Source organism: Anomalospiza imberbis, chromosome 15, assembly GCF_031753505.1.
Source record: "Anomalospiza imberbis isolate Cuckoo-Finch-1a 21T00152 chromosome 15, ASM3175350v1, whole genome shotgun sequence".
NCBI classification, from domain to species: Eukaryota; Metazoa; Chordata; class Aves; order Passeriformes; family Viduidae; genus Anomalospiza; species Anomalospiza imberbis.
Window position 1 is genome coordinate 12,846,598 of NC_089695.1, and position 21,717 is coordinate 12,868,314.

A 21,717-nucleotide genomic window follows, 5' to 3' on the forward strand; every position below is an offset into this window, starting at 1 on the left:
GCTGAGGTGAGGCGCTGGGACTTGATTGGAAAGAAGGAATTCAGTCTGTCCCTTTTCTTTTGACAACAGAAAATTCCTCTACTGTGCACCCAGGTCACCTGGACCCTCCAAAGATCCCACCACAGGCACTGCTAATGCTGCTGACATGGGAGAGGGGTAATGGGAATAAACCACATGGGAACTCATCTTCTTCATGGTGGAAAAGCCCATTCTTTATTCACACGACTCCTTTTTATACAGTTTTACAGATCTCGTGTGGCACTCCAGTTGGTCAGTAGTTTTCCTGCCAATGACTTTTATTGGTTAGTAGCAAGTTGTTACCCTGTATTGTTGGTCACTCAGACTCAGTGTGTACTGCAGGGAAAGCTGTTTGTGAGAGGTAGTTTTCATTTTTCTTTCTAACAGTGGAAAAACAGTTTATACAGGTGCAAGGTGTTTTTACCCAGGAATAGATTGTTATGTTAATGAACTGCTCACACCAGGATTGTTTTCACATAGGAACTTGCAAAGTGCTAGCTTTGACAAGGCCAGCCACTGATTCCAGGAGAGCAGGCTTGATTTTATGAAGCCTTCCTTTATTATTTTTTTACCTTACTGCAACTTGGTACCACAGCACCAGGTCTGTGGCCTCTACAAAAACCTCTAAACTTTGCACTTCCTGAATTTCCAAAAAGCTGTTACAATGCTAAGAGCACCTCAATAAAACAATACAATAAAAATTTAGTAGTCTTATATATATAAGTTGATTCCTTCACTCCTGTTATTCTTCTCCCCTTACCTCCCCACCAAAAAATTGCTGTATTTCATTTTTATTTGTACTTTCTGAAGAGTTATGCATTTCCAAGAAAAGGATTAAATCTCCAAAGTGAGGTAATAAAACTGAAGCTATAATAAAACTCACTGGATATACAGGGATATATTTCATTTAGGCATTGGAATAAAATTCTAGTTACAATCCTGGTCAGAATAATTCATGACCAAAATGCCTCATACTATTTTTAATTGTCCTTGTTTTTCAAATAAAAGTTATAGATAGTCTGGTAAATCATTGCCTGCCAAGCTTAGGTTGTGAATGGCTCAGTGAATCCCAAGGGGCACTTTCAATTTTTAGGGCAATTCATTTATTTATTTGTCTATACTAATAAAGCACATATTTAGAGATTTATATTCTTATTTTACTACTAAAAATGTATGAACTGTATGGAGTGACAGCAAGGAACAAGAAGGAGCTTATACAGAACTCAGAACCGTATTGCTATTTTTTTACCTACCAAGGTTTCAAAAAAAAAAAAAGGAGCTTTTTCATAGAATTCTAGGGAAGAATAGTTACATAATTGAGATCTATTCCTACTTTTTGAAAAAATATATGAAGGGCTTGATTAAACCAAGGATGAAAGAATCATGGCCCATTCAATTTGATTTGTTAGTAATAGTTGTAAATATGCTGTATTTAGTGACCTGACATAATACACTCGTTGGAAAACTGCAACAAGGAAAAGACACAGCTTGCTCGTTTCAGAGAAACACTAAAATACAATTGCAGAGACATAAACCAGAATGCAGTGGGAAAGCTATTGTGGCTTATAATGTACTTTTCAAACCAGCATTGTATTTTCATTCCAGGAAATATTGTTCCCTCAAACCAGAAGGATTTGCAGCAGAAAGGGAGGTAATTGTTTTGTTATCAAAAACCAAAGAGTGTTTTTTCTCTCCATCTATGATGAAAGAAACACTTTTCTACCAGAAACTATAATGGAAGACTATATAGATTCTTTTTCTCTCTCCAAGACCCAGAAAAACACAATGGCTGATATTGTAGCAGCCTCATTAATTCCTTAAGTAACTTAACTGCATCTGCATTCCTCGACTTTTATAACTCTGCAACTGACAAGTAAATATAAATTTCCCAGATGTGCTTCAAGCATGACTCTCTTCCTCTGCCACAGAACTACAGGGCAGAACAACCCAAGATTTGATGAAATTTGCTTTGCAGCTGCTCCTTGTACAGGAGGGGTCACCACCCCAAACTTTCCCAAGAACCTTTCATTGCTCCTCCTGTTCTCATAATTAGTTCTTTGCCTATTAGCCAATATTAATGCAAAGCACTCCCCAGCATTCATCCATCATCCCTTGTTTCCCTGGGTCTGTTCCCACCAACAGCCACAGCTCAAGTCCAAATTTACCAGCCAGGTGAATTAGTTCAGTGAGTAATGAGTTCAGCTGTTCATCAGTGAATTAGTCCAAGACATCACCAGAATCCAGCCAGCAGGTCCAAACAAGCCATCAGTCATTTCACAGACACATAATCAGTTTGAGAAACTGAGAGATGTCAGGTCATGCATTTTCCTGTTGATTATTCTGTCCTTTATCTATCAAATGTTTCTGAATGAGTTAATTTTCTATGCCAGGTATGCACATAAGCACCAATCACTACTACACTGATTAGCTGCTGTATTCTGGCCTGCATGTTCTCATTTCTGTTGTCCTTTATCCATTCCTTTCACAGACCAGAGAGATCTTGCTCCTTGGTTTACTTTCCAGCTTATCCATCACACTTTCAAACATCCCATCAATTTAGCTGCAGAATTAGAATAATGAGGCTTAGTGTTCTGCATGGCACTGATTTCACCCACAGGCCTAACCAATGTGGACGTTCCCCAGCACTACACACTAATAATGTTAACTTTAATAAATTACACACCTACTGCAGCATGCCAAGCCAAAGGAAGATGAGAAATCTGCCTCTGCAACTCAAGAGCCTTTGAACCAGAAACACTGTTCACTCTGCAAATACTAAAATACGATGTATATATTATTAAAAAAAAAAAAAAAAAAAAGAAGCAGCCCATGTTCTTGGTATTTGGTGTGACAGAGACCAGTGCTCACTTACACAAACATGATGATTCTGGTGTAGCTACTGCAAGGAAAATGTGTACCATTGACCTTGGCATGTGGAGTATTACTGGACTATAGTCCATTTATCTGACTACATCTGAAAAAAAAAAAAGAAGAGAAAGAAAGAAGCCATCAAAGAGACACTGCTGATGAATGAAGGCTTTCTATTTCTGCTCTTCCACAAGACATTTCTCTTGCAGCTGGACTGTGGCAGAAGATTTATCATAAAATCTTAGAGCATATTCCACATAGTTGTGGTGAGGAGAGTACATTTGCTCTTCATTACCCAATTCAAATCCTGAATTGCTTCCTGCAGCTCTGATGGGCCATTGTTCACTGCCCTATTGTTGGGCAGGAGCTGCAGCTTGAGGATGAGAAACTCACAATGGGACTCCGAAGTTTTTCTCTTCATAACACAACTGGAAAAAAAACCAAAAACAAACCAACCCCCAAACCCACAAGTAATATAAAGAAAATAATCTGAGCAGACTGATCATTTCAGATGCTAAACATCTCGCCAAACATCTGTTTGTCTCAGACTGTGAAACAAAGCAGGGGGAGGTTTGCACAGTACTGGTTCTAGTACTGAGTGGGGAAAAGCAGCAAATCAGTGCAAAGCAAATGCAAATCTGCTGCTGCTTGTCATACTGATCGACCCCATGTAATCTTATTTCTCAGCTTCTCTGAAGATAAGTTCATCAAATGGACCAATCTTAGCGATGAAATAAAGATACAGGAACAATATCTGGTGTGTGTAAGGGTGTACCCAAAATGAATAGGGTTAGAATAGGATTTCTGCAGAGGGAAACAAAATTATATCTCAATTTAATACACTCTGTAAGAGAAGAATGCCCTTTTCAAGTAATGCCAAACATAAACATTTGAAAAGTAGGGAAAATCACAGCACAGCTATCTGCTTGCCAACATTTACTGACTGCAAATGTTTAAGTGTCTTCTTCTGGGTAAGCAATGCAAAAAAACAAAATCATAGACTCAAATACAGGGAAGTGGTTGATTTTTCACTGCAGGTTCACACATACAAAACTCAAAACCCAAAAGTATCTGCACTTTACTGCTTTCCAAAGTCATATGAATGACAAAGCAAAAAAAAAAAAAAAAAAAGGCTTTAGTTTATTCAGTTATACTTTTTCTTGTTTAGGAATAAGATGCTGAACTTAGCAAAGGGGAAAAGTAATAGCCCCATAAAAACAGCAGTGTTCAAAACCCAGTGAAATAGAAACTAAAGTGCAATATGTTTTCTAAGATAAAGACAGTGAGAATATTTAAGACTATAAAAGAAAATAGAAATCCATGATGAAGGGGCTCACTGAGCTCTCTCCAGCTCTATTATCAGTGGTGAACGATCAGGTAGATGCACTCCATGGCATCTGTTGTTGCAAATGGATTTCAGTGAGTTTTATAAAAATAAAAGATTCAGCCTGCCTGCATAACCTGCCAGTACCTCGTCTGACCTCAAGTCTGGTATATTTGGCAATAAAGGCAATCTAAACCTACAGGGTTTAAGTTGAGGCTAACTCACACAGCCATTCCTGAGCCTGGAGATGGATGAGTTATTTTGCTGTTTATGTTTAGAAGATGGTCAAATGCCAAAGCAGAGCTTTTACAGCTGCTGTGGCCTCACCTCAGTGCCATCCTACACAGGTTTGAGATATTCCTGTGATGCTCAGACAATTCAGTTTGCAGTGCATGCAGATTGCAGCAGGTCAGAACATCTGCTCATTTGACTTTTCACTTCAGTTACACAAAATCACACATGCAACTGCTGCAGCCTAAAATTTCTTTGCCTTTTGCCTCAACAGAACTTGCTTTCTGGTTAACACAGTAAATCTTCAACTTCCCATGAAAAACAACATGTTTCTAAGGAAAATATCACTGACTGCTTCTCCAAACCTACAAAGTGGGGCACCATCTCTGGCCAGTGAGAGAAGATGGGGAGAGAGATTGGAAAATTTGAGTGATCACCTGGAAATGACCAAAAGAGGTTCACAAGATCCCACATTCCTTACGTGACTTGATTTTATAGCTGTCAATGCCTTCCAAATGCCAAGCAACCTAAATAACTCTCCCAGAGTATTAGGGACTGTGTTTAGTACTCTAGGGACTCTTTGGGGTCCCTGCTGTGATTCTGAAGGCATGCCAGCAGTGAACCAGTAGGATACTATCCATTGTCCCTTGGGCCTCAAGTCACACTGCAGAAGTCCATGTAACCCTTCAGGAAGCTTTCAGCAGACTTCCACTTAAGCCAGCAAAAGCTCAAGGTCAGCAGTTTAAAACACCTGAGAAATTCATGAGATATAAGTTCACTGAGTAGAAATGCATCTCAAGAAAAAGCAAAATCCATGTTCCTGTTTTAGACAAGTGAGTAAAACACTCAGAACTGACAGAGCCAGACCTGCTCAGCTGGTGGATCTACCTGGTCATCCCAGCTCCTGGTCCATTGTATATCCAGCTACCCACTCCTGGGTTTTAAATGCTTTTCAAAAAATACAAATAACCGTAATTAGTATTTCTCCAACTGAGAAATGCAAATTACATCAGCTGCCCAGTAAGCAGATTGGAGAAAGGAAAGGAAATGTAAACAAAAGGGAGGTGGGGGCAGCAAACTTGGGGTATATTACTTAATTACCTGAAGCTGTAATTGGAATATTAACCCCCAATATGCAAATGACCAAACTTATAAAAGTATGAAAACCCGTGACCTGTCATCATTTTTGGGTGTAGACCTAAATGTACCTGAAGGCCTTTCAATAAATATAACTGTTTTTTATTCTCCTAATTTTGTCTGGCCTCTGCTTTCAGGTAGCCCAAAAAGGCATCAGTGTAACGATGGAGAATGGAGTGACCTGGGCATCTCCAGCAGAAATCTCTGTGTGGGACTGAGCCACCAGCACAGCTGAGCAGCCCCAGAATACCTGCGAAATGTGGCTCTGTTTGTGCTGCCTGCAGCTGGAATCCCAGCGCCAAGGAATTAAAAACCAATCAGCTTTATTGGCCTGTTGATGCCAGGGCAATTAGCACTCATTTCTGACAGCATATGTGCACTGCTCTGGCTGCACGTGAACAAAAATCCCTGCTGCTCTGCTCAGTGGCTGCCACTTCTTGGAGACCCTTTTTGAGCCCCCACTTCTTCAGAAGCAGAGGAGCAATGGGGTTAGAGGCAACAGCATCCTCCAGAGCTGCAGAGGAATATTAAAACATCCTGGCAATTAGTCCCCTTTGGATCCATAAACCCAGCAGCACTAAAAAACTTGTTTTGTTAAGTGGAGAACTAAGTTTCAAAGACAGAAAGGGGCATTTGGGGTGAGAAATGCGGAGGATCCTTGTTTGTACTCTACAAGAGGTTTCCCTAATGCTTTAATTTAGTGTGTATATTTGGAAGTGCTTAATAGTTAAATTAAAGCCTAGATATTAGTTCTCTAGGAGGAGCTGTGTTTTTATATCAGAGTTCTGCATTTATAATTGAGTAGGTCACATCAAAATAACATGTATTTAAATCAGAATATAGTTCTAAATATACCTAACCTCCACACATAAAAACTCCCAGCAGGTGCCTTGTTAAACAATAAGGAACATAGGAGGTAGATTGCTGTTCTGAAGCCTTCGGTGAAAATGAACTCTAATTGTGTGCTTACATTTTTTCTAATCAATTGTAAGAATAAATCTCTCTCTCTGGTACAAAAAGAGACTTTTGCACTTTAAGCTAGCAAGCTAAGCAGTATGATTTCAAGATATCATCTGCCTTAATATTTAGGACCTAATTCTCAGCATATTAATATTTGATTCTGTGAGCACCAAAGTATCTTTGAAAGCATAAGCCTAGTCCCAAAGTCTTTAAATGCCTTTTTTTCCCCTCTTTTATGCACTGAATTCAAACACATAGGACTCAGGCATTATTCAGAAAGAAATCTCCACCTTCACTCGCCTGAAAAGAAAAAAATATATATATATAGTGGACATAATCTAAAAATTACTGGGACTGGAAAATAAACAAGGTCCTTTGCATACCTTATGGAAAAGACAATACTGTGATGTTAATTAAGAGCTTTTCTATTTAGTTTTTTATTCTTTCTCCCTTTATTTGAGAACTTAATGAATCTGCAGGGTTTTTTCAAATGCTAACTAGATTTACAAGTGGACTCTGACAAATACACAGCCTCTGAATCCTCAGCTAATCCAGACCATAATTTGATCAGCAGCCTGAGGCAAGAGAGGCACACACACTTGTTTGTAAATAGCTGGGAGATTTTTCTCCTTGGAATGCAAATTTTGCTGCTTGACTCCTTTGTACCAAGGCCTAACTGTGAATTTTACTGCATTTCAAACTCTCTTCTACTGAACGACTGAAAATTTTGGTCATGCTAACCAAAAGCTTTAACTTAATATTACCTTCTTGCAAAAGGAGAATTAGAAACTATGAGAATAAAAGGCTCAATTATCAACTCAAGAAATAGGTACTAAGTTATCAGCTCAAGAAAAAAGCAGCAACTTGTTAGAAGTGCGATCTTTTACTCATCAAAGCATCTGTAAAAAGCTTTACTTGGCCACAAAACCTTTTACAGAAGGAAATTTAGCTTGAAAATTTTATCTGGGAACCTGTGGCAACTTGGGAAATGTAGTTTTCCAACTGGGTACCCATCTGGTTGCAGGCTTTGTTTTCATCACTGGGGAATGAAAGGAAACACTTTTACCAGGAGTTTACTTTTATTTACTTTCTAATCCTGAATGGCAGATCTATAAGTGGTCTCTTTTCAGATGTGACTTGACTGAGCCTTTTTCCATGGGAAAGAAAATTTGAATTCCTAGGGAGGGGATTATGGGTAATCTGCTACCTTAAAAAGGAATGAGTGAGCATTTTTCTGGTTTAATCAGGATTGTGTGTGGAGCTCTCAGGAGGAAGAAGTGCTGTTTCTGGCATTTAGACAGGAAAGACAGATATTCTTTTTCATCAAATGAGGGTTTATAGATGAGATCTTTTTTAAGGGGTCTTCTTTGAGTTGGCCAGCCTGTAGAAACAAGAAATCCACTTGTGAACAGCTTTTAGGCCCTAACAGAGGGAGTAGTAAAAAGGCTGACAAGGAATGAAAGAAGCTAGTGGGGTTTTGTTGGGTTAGGTTTGTTTGTTTTGTTTTGTTTTTGATTTTTTTCTTGGTTGTTCGGTTTATGGCTTTTGTTTGTTTGTTTGTTTTATTCTTTACTTTTTAAAGGTATTAAAAATGTTCCCTGTCCCTCTTCTGAATGGACACTAGGTGTTAGCCCTGGTAATTCTCTCTCTGGATCGACACAAATCTCTTACAGGACGGGTAAGTGATGAGACTCTTGTAGGGTTTCCTTCACTGTGCTGTTGACCCAGCTCTGACCTTCACCTTTCCATTGCCAACCCAGCAAACCTCTCTGCGGAAGCTTGAGGGGTCCCCACACCCCTGCCTCACCTGGGAATGCTTTGAGTGTTTCTGATGTTAATATTGCATTAATTTGCCAAGCAGCCTCAGGGTTATCAGCAGAAGCAAAATATTATCACCTTTGGAAATGCTGTGCAGGGGCATTTTCTTCACTGAAATCTGACTGGAGTAACTGTGCTGAAGAACAATTAAGGACGAGGAATCTTGCCTCATCAACTTCTCCTCTCTTTTTGGGGATGTCTGAAAGGTTTCACCTCTGGCTTTGTTGACTGACAGGCAGCTGGACCTGTTCCCCTTGGAGTTTCAAAGTGATGATGATGAGCTACCCAGAGCCTGGAGCAGGTGTGATGTAAGAACAACTCTCCTCTCAGCTGCTTTGCTCCATCAGAGATGTTGGCCTGTGACACCTCAGCTTTGAGGGTAAAACCCGGCATCCTCAAGGCCCGTGTGTCCCTGGGGTGCAGGGGGGCTCCTTGCTGCTCATGAGGCCTCTCTAGTTCAGCCCAGTTATTTATCAGGAACCTCCTGGAGCTCGGAGCCCCTCAATTATTTTTTCCTCAGTCTTTTCTCAGCTTTTTAATTGTTGCTGAATCGTGAAAAAGAGCACAGGTATGGGGCATGCTTAAATCAAATAGTTGTCCCAGTTCCACACTCCCTTCCTGCAGCACTTTCTGGGAGGTGGGATGAGCAGCACCACCCAGTAGTCTCATTTATTAGGAGGTACTAATTAGCACATTCAGTCTAAAGTGAAGACCCTGTTGTGCATAGGTAAGCTTCATTTGAAATCTAAGGAGACCCAGGGAACTGATTTGCTTCAAGATGTTAATTAGTTTTATTGGAAGCAATGGCAGTTTAAAAACACCACGGAAATACTTTTTCTATGAGTGTTTTGTAGAGAAGATAAAATCAGAGCTAGTGACTGGGAGGGAGAGAGGAGAGAGCAAAAAGATAACAATTTGAAAAAGACAGAAAAACATTACCATGGGCTTTAACAACTTATTATAATAGCCAATGATATCATCTTGATTTCACAGTGAAACTCAATTTTATGTGTCAGCAAAGCAATCTCAAACTGCTGAGCAGATGTCAGCTGCAGATCTGCCATGTCAGTGATCAGGAAAGATGTTTTCCATGAGCAGTAACAGAGTCATTGCTAGCAATGTTATTTTTTCATATACTTTGCATTGAATGTGGAGGGTTGCAAGGCTTAAAAAAAGTAATCCCTAATGTCTGCAAGCCATGGATTTTGTTCATTTATGTGTTTTTTATAAAAGATGTTTTCTGCAGCAATCAGGAGATGAGTTAGAAGCATGGAGGAAGTGTTGGGTAAGGGGCTTTTGGAGAACACTTTAGGTAGGGATGATATTTCTGTTCATTATTTTCAAACTGGATTCCATTGCAAATCTTCACAGCCTTTGTAGAGCCTGTGTAAATTCATAAAACTCTTCCCTGAAATACTTGCTCAGCCTCTTGAAAATGAATTTAGTTCTGCACCTGAGCATCCCATTTCAGCTTCCTCTGGGCTGGTGCTTGTGTAACTCTTTACCGATACACACAATTATTGAAAGCACAATATAACATCTCGTGCAGGAGAAAGAATACCAGGAAGGAGTTTCACCCACCTCTCACTGTTACTAGTGGAATATTGTTGCTGGAAGCCAGGTAAGGCTTTGAAACGGGGAGCGTGAGATGGGAGAAGGCTGCATTTTGAAACAGGTAAAACCACTGCTGCTGAGAACCTGCAGGGTAAAGGGGGTGAAGGCAGAATTAAAACTGGGATTAGAGGATGTTAAACAGACAAACTGCCCACTGCCACATGACTGGATCTGAATAGACTGCCCACAGTCATGATATCAAGAGGGATTTCCAGGTGTACAATATTTGACACCAGACCTATTTTCTCTCTGTTTTCCCTGAAGTAAGAGACTGGCTCAATAACCTCACATGTCACTTTTAGAGGTGTTTTTTTTTCTTTTTTTTTTTTTTTTTCTGCTCAGGGATTGCCTTTCAATTCCATTTGTTCCACAGGGGTCAAATACTTTGAATATTTTAAAATCTGTTACTCCTCAAGGGTGCTAAGATGGGGTTAGTGATTAGGGGGAGCTCAGTTGGGCTGTACGCTGGCTCAACCCTTGACACTGCCTAGAAATTTCAAGGCTGGTTGCAATGCTGTTCCTTGGGTTTCAAAGCACAGGGGTTTTTCTTTTTTCTTCATTTTTCTTTTTATTTTTAAACTTTGGTTTAGCCCAGCACTTGCTTTGCACAGCAGTGTCCAGTCTCAAGACACTGAAGCAGACAGAACATTTCAAGCTCTGCTTTTGCCCAATGTCTCATTAGGACCAGAAATTTCACTCCCAGCATTGCAAAAGGTTTCTCAGTATTTGAAGTACAAGTGACATTAATCCCATTCTAAGGTTATGACTAGTGATTCTTTCATTTTCTATATTCAGGTCTTCACCCAGGAGAGTGGAGACTAAAAGGAGAATGTTGATCTTTAGATTCAATGCAATCAATGAAGAGCTGGAGAAGCATTAATTCTGACAGGACAGTGTGCACAGTGAGAAGAGGAAAGAAGTCTCTGATATCTCATTATCCATACATAATGCAAATGAATATTTGAATGGGAAGAGATGAAGCTACGTGATTTATTCCTCCTTTTTCCCATTGGGATGGATTTATAGTGATTGCTATGAAAGGATCTGCAAGTGTCTGGGCATGTCAAATGAAGGTCAACAGGGAGAGTCGAGGAGTGCAGCCACCTGTGGGATTATCTGGTCATGAGCAGTGGAAGAGGTAGAGTTGGAACTACTGAAACTCTTCTGTGTGTCTGAACTGTCACTGTACATTGAAGCCAGGTACCCTCAGAGAGGCCATGAGCAGCAGAATCCTCAAGCTCTGCTCTGTTTGGCCAGAGGATGCAAGTGCTGCATGCAAACTGCTCAGCACTTTCACCACAGCAGAGCAGGCCTTGAGCAGGGCTGGGCAAAGTGGAAGGAGACTCTTTGCATTCACCCCTCCGATCTTTGTTTACAGAGATCAGCAGGAGGTGTAAGATCAAGCTCAAATCCTGAAATTCATCTTTCTATTGTTGCTACCCCAGGCCCAGAGGCAGAGGAAATCAAAGGGCACCAATTCTCCAGCCTTGACTTGCAGCTGCCCCATCTAAAAGCATCATGCAACATCTGGGAAACATTCTTCCTAGTTTCTAACCTTTTTCCTGTTGGTTATCAAATCCTGCTGGCTGCAGAGTTCAAAGGGTCTAGCACTGATCTTATTCCAGTGTTCCAGATTTGGTGGATTCTGAGCTGAGCACACATGCTGTGTTGAGTTCTGCATTCTGCTGGCCATTACCATTTCTAGGAGTCCTACAGCTTTCTGTGCTGTTTTGAGACAGAGAGGAGGGCTGGGAGGGAAATGAGGGGGGTGGCACAAGCCCATGTTCTTGCCCCAAGGCAGCAACAGCTCCTCCTGAAAAAATTGCTGCAGGATGTGGATCCAATCAGTCCTTGTTTATCTCCACAAAGGTGACAAAGTCCCAAGCCAGCCTATGCCAGCAGTTTCCCTTGCAGTCATTAAATAATTAGTACCATTCTTTAATTTGGATGAGTCAGGCTTTATCTTTCATCCAGTGGTTGTTATTGTGCTTTTATAATATACTGAATAGTCATTTACCACTTGATATCTTCTCCCTCTGAATATATTTGTGCATTGTCGTCGAGTCACTTCTGGGTGGCCTAAATAGAATTTGATAAGGTAAACAAATCTTTCTGCTGACGCTGATGGCTCAGATTGGATTTGAAGTATGATGGTATCACTCTAATCAGCCCATGAGGAAGAAAAAACAACTTTTTTTTCAAAGACAGAGTCAAACATAGGATTGCACATCCAGTCCTTGCTCTATCATCAGGTATGCCAGGGAGGCTACACGTGTCTAGACTTTTTATAGCTGCCCTTAAAAAAGCAGGAAAAAAAAAACCAAACCAACCCAAAACAAAAAAAGAAAACTCCGCTTCCTGTGTTTTAACCTGAGATTGGGGAAAAAATTGCTTTTCTTGACCCTGATGACATGTTTTATCCAACTCAGCTGACAGGTTATTTCTTGGCAGATGAACTGTCTTCATTCTTAGGCATTCCTGTAAAGAATCACGTGTCTTAATCCTCTGCCTCAGTCAGATTTGGGTGTCTGTATATAGCAAATTCCCCCCTCTCCTTCATTAGAAAGTTGACCTGTTCATGGCATCATATCTGAATTGCTGCACAGACCTGGACAGTCTCTCAAGGCTTTTTCCATTTGAAATGCCTGAAATCTGATTTGGCAAATTTGTAGCATTGCAGCTCTGGCTAGAAAGGTAGTCTCTTGGGAAGCTTGTGTAACCTTTCATGGAATTCGTGTGCAACGAAACAAGTACCTTGTGCTTTTCTTAGAAGAAAAAGATGTGTTTTAGAAAATTTACTTCATTATTCTTTGCTGCTCACATTTGTTTGCGAGTTTTGTGAAAGGAAGGGGTCAATTAGAGCAGTTCTTATAACATTAGAGCTTTATTTTCCATTTTGAAGAGGTATCAGATGACTGTTTTATGAGAAGCAGAATTCATTTGTGATGTTTGCAACACAGAGACCCACCCTGGGTGATTTACAAATAAATGATGCCCTAAAAGAGAAAAGAAATTGCTTCCATGGGGTGCTGCTTTTCAATAGTTTTAAATAATTGCAGTGAGTGAGGGCACTGTGCTGATTGCTGCAATGGATCAGCACTCACATTGCAATAACACTGAGAAACCAAGCCTCAATTATAACTCCAATCTACAACCCACTTCAAATAATTGAAATATTTCCCTTGACTCGAGTGGACTTTGCTGTGCAAACAAGCTCCATCCCGCTCACCCTCTGCAGGGCAGGCAGAGCAGCTGGGCTTTCCTGCACTGCTTTTTGCCTTGGCAGGTCACAGAGTGGGCTCCAGACCTGAGGGACAGGTGACAACAGGGGCTGCAGGCTTGGAGACCTGCTGCAGGCAGTGTACTCATTTCTCCCAGAACCAGAGCATCCCAAACTTTCCTCACCTGGCCACTCATGTAGTGGCACCTCATTCCAGTGGCAGTGACAGCATAACATGGATGGAGAGAGAAAGGAGGCAGAAGAAACAGCTCTAGAGCTCATTAAAATTTCCATGCCAGAAAAAAGAATGAAGATGTTAGAATAGTTTGATATATGGTGGGAATTGCATAGACTGAGTAAAAAGAAATATTCTAGGGTGAATTCCCAAGTGGGTTACTGAGTAAACTCTATGGCTGGAAGTGTAAGATCTGCAGCAAACTGCTCCTTTCTTGTTTTCTCCTTGGTACTTCTGATACATGGACTTACTGTAGCTACAAACATCATGTACCTTTCCTTAGATTTCCAGTTAATGGAAAAATCTGGTTTATACCCTTGATGTGTGTTACTCCAGTAGAAGGCTGAGAATGTTCAAGAAATCAATAGGATTCTGTTTTGCATAGAATTAACAGTGTGGAATTTAGGTGACTGCCTTCTGTACACAATTTAATTATTGGAAGCTCAGCCCTCTTTGAAACAGAGCCCAGGACACGAGTTTGTCTGTAAATGAATGAGGGTTCCATTACAATGTAATGCACTGGAAAAGACTCCAATAAAATCAGCTTGCTTGCCATAAATTCTCTCTTAGAGGAGTTCCTGTAAGTGAGGAGCACTGGAAATCCTCTTCCAGTAAACTTTGAATTGAATATTGAGTACTGAGTATAAAGTACACTCAGGATATTCTTCTTTTCCCTATTGCATCTCCCCTTCCCAATCACTCAAAGGAACTGGCAGTTTTGATTTACTTTGCAGAAAACTGGTATTCTTTATAGGAATGAAAAAAACCCACAGAAAATAAGGAAATGTACCAGTACAGTCAGGAGAAAATGTCATTAACTGTAATATTCTTTCTGTTTCTTTCCATTATTTCATTAGAGAAATTAATGTGCTATTTCAAGTGAATGTTCAGAGTCAAACAGGGAATCACGTTTCAGTTAACATTATCCAAAGAATGAGACTATTCTTAGTCCATACTTTTATTTTTATTTTTTTCAAGAACTCCACCGGGGCTTGGAGCTTCCCGTAAGAATTTTTTTTTTGCCTTACTTGCTTTTAGGATTTAATAACCAAATTCTTGTTTTCCTCATCTCTTTGTTTTTACATACTAACCTATTGATATTTACTTTCTATTTGTATACACTTGAGTTATCCATGAAATTAAAAATTCAATGAAGAAACTACTCAGGCATGTGAGTATTTAAAAAAAAATAGGAGGAAAATTCCAGCATAGAAAGTTGTTAATCTTCAGCATACTGCAGACATTTACTACATGGGTTGCTTTTAAAAATTCCATTAATGGTGCTGGGCCTTTGCCTCCCCCCAGCCTGTAATTCTGTTTATAGAGTCCCAGATGTTCTCAACACCTTTCTATTCTACTTTCCTCTCATAATGTAGGAAATAAAACGTGTGGCTATTAAGGGATACCCCAGCCTGGAATTACAGTGTTGTTCCCCACTCACCTAAGAGCACACACAAATATTTTAGGTGTTGATCCTGATTAGAGAGTTCCAGCATAAAAAGCTGTTGTCCAAGAGTAAATGATGCCTTTGTGATCCAGTGAATCACAATGCAGAACATGTCCCCTTTTAGTGTTATGATTAAAGCTCAAAATATTCCAGAGACTTGCAAATGAAGAACACCAAAAACAAATGCTACCCATTTTTAGCTGAATCGTTGAATTCCCTTGGGTTTGCAGAAGCAGAATACAAATTTCTGAAATACTCAGCTCCTCTTCCATTAGCTTTTTTGCTTTTTCCATTTTCTCCAAATAGAAGAGGCGGAGGCACATGACAACTTTTAGAATATATGTTTAGAATATATCTCTTGGAGCAATTTAGCTGAAGCCTGGACAGAAATGCATTTTCTCTGAAGGATTGAAATTATGAGTTAAGTGAAAGAATTTGGATCAATATGAGATGAATGCTTGGTTTGTGCCTTCTTTTGCTGTGTTTTGTTTTCCTAATAAGAATAAATCAGATCTCACAAAATGACTGACTGGTGCAGGAAAAAGAATTGAGGGTTTGGGGGAATGCCTCCAGTTCCCTGCTATGGTTTTACCCTTTTGACAAAATCTAACCCTCAGCGTTTGCAGGTTTGGGTTTCTCATTTGCCAGGCATCAATAACAATTTCCAGGTGTGGTGAGGAAATGCACAGTGTGGATTCTTGCATGTTCAGCTGTGTGGAAGCTGAAAGGGGGCAGATATTCCATCATTCCAGCATTGTGCATTCTCTCTCCTGTGAACATCCTTCATTTCCTATCCTGCACTCTCTGGTGGCTGAGAGTCCCTGTGTTTTATTTCCTCTCTGCCCATGGAAAACTCAGCTGTTTTCCACATGAGGCTCTGGCTAATGCAGGCACTCCAAAATCCTTTTCTGCCCTGCAAAGGCAGCACTGCTTTCCAGTGAGACTTCAAACAGCTTCATAAACTGTTTGTTTCTCACCACAAGACCCCCTTCTCACTTTTGAAAGCTTCACTAAAGCATTTTATGTGCTTGCATTTCCAGAGTCCTGACTTGATGGAAAATGAGGGAGGCAAAGCGTTGCTGTAGCAAACTGTTTAAAGTGAACTTTTCAATTTCCCTGCAAATGCTTGCATTGGCTGCCTCAGAGGAAGCTCAAAAAAAATATATTTTCTCTTCATCTCCTTTCTTCCTTCTCCAGTGAAGAGGAGGAAAGGAAAAAGGAAGTTTAAAATTCTAATTTTCTTTCTCAGATTTACTGGGCCTGCCAAAATTTCCAAAAGAGTCTTTACATTTCTGAGCCTTTTTGATATTTGAAAATCCTCATCACAAATCTCAAAACCAAGACAAAACTCAAGGACTTTTGACACTAACAGTGAATAGATACAAATAAAAAGATAGGAGCTATAATCATAACAAAACCTGTGTGAAGGCAGGATTCTGAATTATTTGGCTTCAGACAGACCCCTCCACAGCTCTGAGGGCTCAGTGGAGAACTCTGAAGGAAAAGCTTGTGCCTGAGTTATTGCATCTGGATTAGAGCCTAGCACTGTGCTGGGATGGTAATTCATTTAAACTTGGAGTTTAAAAGTTAAAATAAAATAATCAAAGGTAATGTACTGAGAAAATAGGGGTTAAAGATTTTACTTTTAGTATAATGTTACTTAATGCCAGAAAGTATCTCATCCTTGTGAACAAACCTCTATCATTCATCTGCATTCTGTGGTATGTTCAACAATAATTTTTAATTGCATAGAACAAGTAAAACTGTTCTGGGACCAGGTCTTAGAAAATAAAAACATTTTCTTTCTCAAAGCACATTTTCTGCAAACTCTGTTTTTGAGATTTTTTTAACAGAAGTCCCAATCCTGGGACCAGATTGAATCTACCAGGACAACGTCACCAGTTCTGCTGCCAGCTCCTCATGCTCTTCTCAGGCTGGAGTCTGGGAGAAGGCTCTGGGTTTCTTCCCATATGTTCTTTTTTGGGGTTGGGAGAGGGTGGGGTGAGCTGGAGTGTCCTGTGAGATGTGAAAAAACCAGGAACATTTTCACCTGAATTTCAGCTGTTTGCTGTGGCTCAGTGGGAGGATAGAAGTTAACTATTATTAGCCAGCTCCACACTCTGCTTGTATCAGAATTTTGAGCACTGTTGGCTCGACAGTTTTCGATTGCACTGTGTGCATTTTGGAGGTTTACTCCTTATGAGAAGCTGTGATTAGGGAGGGCATTTTAAATACAAGATGCAGCAGAAATTTTTTGTTGTTCTGGAGGCAGAAGTGCTCTGTCTTCAAACCTGGGGTGATACCAGGTGACAGGGTAACATGATCCCTCCTTTGCACGATTTCATTGTGAATTCTCAGAAAACACATTTCATTCCCCCATCCTCTCAGAAGGGCTGCAAAAGCCTGCAGCTGGAGAACCAGTTTGGCCCTGCTGCTGTGATTGCAGCCTCTGAGGGGGCTGAGCAGGATGAGCCACTCTCCTTCTCCTCTCCACTGGATCTCAGCTTTGCCTGGTTAATTATTTCTGGTACTGCTGCCCCAGAAAATGCATTAATAATGATGTTTCCAATTGCTGCAGGATACCAAACAAATAAATAAAAGTCAGAACTTGTGAATCTAAAGGAGCTGACTTGAGAAAAAAACCCCAGCTTTTTTGTGTTCCTGGCTGGCAGGGTAACGTTTAACAATGTTTTCTCAGTTTTATGGTTATATGTATCTGGGGAGTGGAGAAAGGCTTGATTTGTGTTTTCCCAAGGTCCCTTGCAATGGCTGTAATACCTCATCATCCCCTGGCCCTTGCAGGTTTTAGAGAACAGCTTCTGTAAGAAATGCCCTGGGCTTCTAGAAATTGCTCATGCTGTAAAGACTTGTTGGAAATGTGCTGGAAAGAGGCATTTGCTGTGTAAAGCCAGTGGATGAGGAGCTATAGTCCTCTTCAGCAAATATCTCCTTGTGTGTGAAATCAGCTTAAATTCAGCCTGCCCTGACCCATCTGTGCATGGCATAGCCCATACAGATGACATATACCCAGTAAATTTCCTACTATGGGAAGAGTAGTTTGTAATATTTGTATAAAGCTGGAAGCTTGTGCTTGTGTTGGTTTTTTTTCCCCTGAAACAAAAAAGGAGAAAAATAAGAAAAAAGAAGAAAAACGAAGGTAAAGAAGAAACCTCTAATGTGAATCACACAGGGCTGACACTGACTCTTGTTTTTCTTGAAAATGCAGATTTTACATTGATTTTCTGTTCATTACAGGTATTAGTTAATATATTTAAGAACCTATGATTAAGCTGTAATCACCATGCCTCTGGCTAACAAAAGAGGTAAGAGGCATGTTTTTACACCAAAACCTTGCTTCCTTAGGTGGTACACAGATGATCCCAGTCAGGGAGACAGAAGCCTGGAAGGGAGCTGCTTTAGCACTCTATGTCATAAAGAACAAGCCAGAAGGAAAGAAGAACTTTATTTGTGTTCAAATTTACTGACTCTTAGGACATAGAACACAAAGTACTTAACTATTCCTTGAGGTGGAAGAAAAAAAGTCCCAGAACTAGAAAGCAAAACAGTTTTCTTGTTCATCTAGTACTTGGTACTGGTTTGGAATCTGGCCCCAAACTGGGTTAATTTCTCACCTGGGAGTATTTGAACTGCTGGACACTGAGGATGGACCTCAAACCTGTTTAGGTCCCCAAAGTAGGAAGGTTCTCCTTCTCACAGAATTGAAAAGGATTTGAGTCCTTGACTACATCCTACATCATCCTGGCCTGGATACAGGATTTCTAAAACTGTTTCAGCAGATCAGTGATTGCACAGCAGGAGTGAGAGACTGGCCCCATGAAAAGTTAGGAGAAAGGTGGAGAAGGTAGGAGTAAATGCAGAAGGTAGATGTAAGGCCACAACATTAATTTACTTCAGTTAATTGATTTCCTAAGATGCATTTCCGTTTTAAAAGGATTTATGCAAGAGGAGAAACTACAAAAGGTGGTTAATTATATGGCCTCAAAACAGATGGAGACATGGAGAGACCGAGGAGTGGAATGGAAAGGAGGAGGTGGCACATTGCACCAGCTTTAGGTCAGACTCTGTCTCCCCAGGAGAGAGGATGCAAGCATGGAGTCCTGTAATACATGTCTTGGTTGTGCATCTCTGTGAATAATGCACTAAAAATAGGAATCTGCCATAGCCTTCCCTCTGAGACATTAGTTCCTAATTCCCATGTAGAAGTCCATGCCTTTCATTCTGGGAACTGATTGTTCAGTCACATGTGCCACATGAAATACCAAGAGTTCGTGTCACCAGCATCTGAGAGAAGACAGACTATTCATAGAGGTTGGAGGAATGAATTCTCCATTTTCCTCCAAGAAAATTGGTTTGGTTTTTATTATTATTATTTAATAATATGAATGAAAATCTGAGTTAAAATGTTTAATGCTAACTTTGGCTTGGATATCAAGGCATACTGAAGGCTCTGCTTTAGCTGAGTGTGTGTGTCAAAAGATTCTTCTGTGCTGCTTTTATAACTCTATCAAGGAAATTAAGCTTTGCTGGCACACTAATTGCTGCATGTCTGTGAAGTCTAATAGGTGTGGGTTTCCTTCCATCCCTGGGAGATCCCTTTCCATGCTGAAAACTGCCAAGAGCTGCTGTATGCAGGACACCACATTTGCCTTTTCCCTTCAAAATGTGCCATCCCCAGTGCCTCTCACTCGGTCTGCAGTTGGAGCTTTGAGGAGGAAAAGGGTTCTTTTTTTAACCCTGAAAGAGTTGAAGGCCATCAAACTCCTCTTGATCAGAGCAGCACTCTCAGTTTTTGTCCCAGATGTGTGATAAATCCCTGTGGACTTAACCCTGATTCCAAATTGCCATACAGAGAGCAAAGAGCACTTCTCAGAGATACTCTAAATCTATCCCCCTTGATCATTGCTGATTCGAGAGTCTGATATTTCACTGTCATCTCTACTTGAGATGATTAAGTCTCTCAATCTTTAGTCTAAAGGAACTGATATGAACTACCTTGACAGGACAAAGTCTTCCCTCTTCATCTCTCCTGCTTTTCAAAAGATGCCTGAAATGAGCTGATAAATGGGATTTCAGATGATGGAAGAGGCCAGTCAGCAAAGCCTGTCATGCCAGACTCCCTCATTTTCAAGGGTTGCAAAGATGCTGACTTCTGGCAAAGTTTTACAGACCTTGGATGACTAAGCAAGCTTCATTAACTCAGATTTGACTAATTGCTCGCTTAAGGAAAACAAATAGAAACAGAAGAACTCAGAGCCAGCAAGCCAAATGCTGTGAATAGGATATGGAAGAATTGCTTGAAAGCCAGCTTCGGGGCCTGTGTGCAGCCCTGGTTTATTTGCTGCTGTTCACATCTTTCCTGCTGCTGCATTTTTGTCACTACTGAAGGCCATAAAGTGTATCAGCCATAATTTTCCTTATGCTGTCAGCAGCTATTCCTTTGTTATCCACTGATTGCATTCTTTTTGTTTTTCTTCATTCTTTCATTTAGACCATTTCAATAAAAAGAAAGCAAGAGAAAAATCTTATCCCCTCCTCTGAGCAACACCTTGCTGGAATTTGCAGAAAATCTGGAGGATAAAAATCAGATAGTATAATCTAGCTCTGACCTGATTTTTTCTTAACCAATGGTCCTCAAACACGAGCAAAATCATCTATATATTCTTCACTCACCTCCCCTTTTTACCATCCCTAATTTGCTCCTAACTTGAACTATTAATCTAGGAGTTTCCAGGAGACCTGAATTTAGTTTTGATTTAGTCAGTGATTTAAAAAAAAAGTATTCCACTTCATGTAGTTTCCTTCCCAATGTGTTCCTTTGTCTTGTAAAATTTAATCAATAGGTTTAGTGGGGCTGGGGATTGGTTACCTTTCACTGCCCATAGTTTTTATACAGTCCTCTGCTGAGGCCCTTGTTCCACCCCCAGCCTCAAGGGCTCCGGTAATGCATCTCAAAAAAAGTGTGAGTGTGTTCATCTGGTAATTTATTCATGATGAATAATTTGCCATTGTCTCACACACCAGCTTGACTATCAGGAGTGCTCGGATGGTTTTGTAATGAGCTTGATTGAAAGGTGCTTTATTTAAAGAAATACAATTCTTCACAGGGAAGCATCACTTCACAGCGAGAAAATAAAAAAAATAAACACAACACTTAACATCATCAGTATCTTATTATTCATCTTGCCCTGGGCAGCCTCCCTGGTTTGCTCTTTGCCCTTGTGCCCTGCATGACCAAGGATTTCACTTTTCTTTACGTGTGGGGGAACTATTTCAGCTGAGAAACTGCTGATTGTTGGTTTTACAGTGTCCCACTAACCTTAGAGAAATGCTGTGAGTTGGTGCTCCAGGAAGATCTTTTTTGTCAAATTATGTGTTCAGTCCCGTTAGTGGTACACATTAATGAGAGGCCTAGTGGAGATGCTTCCAAGTGTGTTTGGCAGCTGCTCAAGACCACAGCACCCTGATTCCTGCTGTTCCTGAAATATCCAGGTGTGACCTCAGTATCCATATCTGAAAGGGGAGAGGAGATTTTATTTCTCATGGCAATTTCCAGGCTGTGGAGGTCTCAGTGGGTGTTTTTGGCTTGCCCTGGGATGGATGTTTTGAAGGAAGGCTCTCCCATCCTGCCTCATAATTGCTGCATGTGCAACCAACCACATGTGACTCCCTCCCATGGAGAATTGCCAGGGTCCTCCAGGCCCCCTTGGCACCTTCTCCAGATGCTGGGAAGCAGGCACCAAGGCAATGCCTGCCTTAATCATCATTATTTCACATCCTAAATAATTCCAGGTCCTCTCTTGTTTAACCCTTTAAGCTCTCAGATG